Source organism: Notolepis coatsorum, assembly GCF_963971535.1.
Source record: "Notolepis coatsorum genome assembly, chromosome: 6".
Classification (NCBI taxonomy): domain Eukaryota; kingdom Metazoa; phylum Chordata; class Actinopteri; order Aulopiformes; family Paralepididae; genus Notolepis; species Notolepis coatsorum.
Window position 1 is genome coordinate 145,879,276 of NC_140170.1, and position 3,240 is coordinate 145,882,515.

The window sequence follows — 3,240 nt, forward strand, 5'->3', positions numbered from 1 at the left end:
CACTCCAGAAAAAAAACGTATCTTTTCCCCCTCTCTTTCCTTCTTCCCCCTTGTGTCTGTTTTACAAATGTGGAGGTGATTGGTTGAATTAAAGCCCCAATCTGTGATTTTGTAGAGGTGATTGGTTGAAATAAAGCCCCAGTGGCTGATCTATTATGACCATACCTAGTGGGTTATATTCACGTACGTTCTCGAAGAGTTTGATCCTTGGATGGAAAATACGATTATTTGGAGGATTTTTTACCCTGTCAATCTTTCATAGACAGAAAATACAGGAGATATAATTAAAAACTCATATTTACTCGTTATATGGTGTTTGTCTTTGTATCAAAAGTTCAGTAGAGCAACTAAAGAATGAAAACATGTCTCCGTTCCCACTTCTTATTTTTGGTCGGTTTAATACAGAGAGAAGTCACAAGCTGCTTAGTATACCGGCGCGATAAGGAAGAATAGGGCTTTCCGGAAGAGGGTGGTAAGTTACGGATACCAGTCGCATTGAGAAATTGCAAAAGAAAAACAGCTAAATATATAAAAACAGAGGAAGATGGAAGAAAAGAGGGGTGGAGGTTTCTAACATCTCTTAACCTGGACGCAACGGCATCCTAGCTTGCTACTGCTAGCATACAGTATATCTGTAGCTCAGAAAACACCATCCTTATGTACATTTGCTCAAACTTGCAACACGCTATCACACATCAAGCACTGGCATTTTCTGCAGCCCAGATCTATACGCTAGCAAGATGGGACCCTGTTGTGGCTGCTTTTAACCCTAGAATCTGCATGTCAACACACACAGTTAAAATTAGAGGAAATGCACTTACTTCTCCAGAGTAAGACAAGAAGATTGATACCAATTTCCTCTATCTGCATTCAGCTGCAAGCAAGTCTAGCTTAGCACAAATTAATGGAAGTGGATATGGAGTTTTAAGCTAGTCTAGTGGTCCGTATCCGCTTCCATTCATTTGTGCTAAGCTAGGCTAGCTTGCAGCAGGATAACTTTCTACGTACAGAGAGGAAATTGGTATCTATCTTCTTGTCTGACTCTGGAGAAGACGGTAATCGTGTTTCCTATAATGTTGGTGTGCCCCTTTAACAGGGTGATCTTCTACAAATGGCAACTTGCCCCAGAAATTATGTCAGCTTCCCATACTTCCACTCCCATTCAAATCCTGCAGCCCACACTAACGATGGCAGTTATTGTACTAACGATGGCAGTTATTGGTGCTTGCGCCCTCTCTTTCAACCACACAGAGAAGCAACTGAACTCTTTGTCCTTCAAAACAAATCGGTGTTGTCTCTCAATGGCCACAAACAGAAACACAGCATTCTGCTGGAGAGGATTCTAGTCACACACAGCAGAAGACGTGTTTGTTTGTCACAGTGTCTCTCGCAGGGAGTCTGCCTATCTACCTACAAGTCACTACAGGCTATTAAAGGGAATATGGAGTGAGTGTGTCTGAGAGAGAGATAGAGAGAGAAGGAGAGACGGGGAGAGAAAGAGAGAGAAGAGATAAAGAATGTGTGTGTGTGTGTGTGTGTGTGTGTGTGTGTGTGTGTGTGGTGTGTGTGTGTGTGTGTGTGTGTGTGTGTGTGTGTGTGTGTGTGTGTGGTGTGTGTGAGAGTGAGTGAGTGAGTGAGTGAATGAATGAATGAGACAGAGAAATGTGATTATGTGTGTGGTGTGTGAGAAAAAGGGGGAGAGAGTTAGAGAGAGAGAGAAAGATAGAGAGAGAAAGGGGGGAGAGAGAGTTAGAGGGAGAGAGCACACGAGTGAGAAGGAGAGACAGAGAGAAAAAGAGAGCAGGGAGAGAGAGAGGGAGAGATAGAGAGAAGAGAGAGAGAGGGGGGGATAGAGAGAGAGAGAGAGAGAGAGAGGGGAGAGAGAGAGATATAGAGAGAGATATAGAGACGAGAGAGAGAGAGAGAGAGAGAGGGAGAGAGAGAGAGAGAGAGAGAGAGAGAGAGAGAGAGAGAGAGAGGAGGGAGAGAGAGAGAGAGAGAGAGAGAGAGAGAGAGAGAGAGAGAGAGAGAGGTGGTAAAGCCCATCACTGTCCACCAGGCTGTATGAGACAGAACCCAGACACACTGCTCCTCTGAAGCCACAAGCTCCCGACGTGTTAACACCCCCCCCCACCCCCCCCCACCGCGCCCCAATGGATCGCTCCGGCCTGGCAGCTCACATCCTGGGGCCCCACAACTTTCAGATAGGGAGAGGGGTGTGAGGGGCGCTGCACACGGAGATCAACAGAAGCGCTTGAGATGCCATCGATAAAGGGTGTCGAATCTGGACAACCTTTCAGAGGTCAAAGCGAGAATGTCTGCTCCAGTAGGCTCGTCGAGATTATTATCATATTTCCAGTTTGTTTAAAAAAAAAGTCTAGATATCAAAATTCCACAAACGTTGGGTTAGATTGGATGCCACGAAGGACAGATATAGATTTCAAACAGTTCCAACATCAAGCTCAACGTCATCATTTCCTTCAAGTAGTAATACAGTTACAGAATACAGAGCCAGCTGGTAATCACACCACACCACAGTGACCTCTTCCCAAATGTAATGCGGTCCTTCGGGGCAAAGCAATCCCCTCTAGGTACAAACTCACCATGTTATTCTGAAAATCAGGAGCGTTTCAGGTCATTGACAGACCGCACCTGTGCTCTAGATGTTCTCTCTCTCTCTCTCTCTCTCTCTCTCTCTCTCTCTCTCTCTCTCTCTCTCACACACAATAGACAAACAAGGCAACCAGAGTACATTCTGTTAATTATTAAGCCAACTCAATACAGCGTTCCCCCTTCATGCACAGACCGGAGCCCTAATGAATGACTGCATGTTTACCTTCCAACGAGGACTTGCTTATTTAAAGCAATCTTCAGTCTCCAGCAGCGTCACTTCAGCCCGCTCGCCCTGCAGAGGCAACAGAGAAGGGAGTTAGCTCTTGTGATAAATAATTACTACCACACAGACCCAGGCACTTGTCATCGCATAGAGGAAGAAAAAATATATACTGTACTGTATATCGGTATGTCTGTCGTTATAGCTATTGATCATAATTATTTTCTTTTTTTGATAAATTAGAACCCACCCCACCTGTCTGTCGTTATAGCTATCGATCATAATTGATCAAAAAGAGAGGGGGAAAAAAATTATAATAAAAACGAAAGTATACAAACAGTATCATACGTTTTCAGAGAACTGAGAAGGAGGAAATCAATCATCCTCAGCTCTGAGATGTTGTTGTT

At 44.4% G+C, this 3,240-nt stretch overlaps 1 long non-coding RNA gene across 1 annotated transcript in view; it reads right to left on the reverse strand.

The window, feature by feature from the left end:
* Window positions 1–2,834: 2,834 nt before the first annotated feature.
* Window positions 2,835–3,240, reverse strand: part of LOC311230990 — a 109,337-nt gene continuing 108,931 nt past the window's right edge. Inside the window, exon 4 of the long non-coding RNA XR_014619845.1 lies at window positions 2,835–2,905. This is a non-coding gene — a long non-coding RNA (uncharacterized lncRNA). The remainder of the gene's footprint in view (window positions 2,906–3,240) is intronic.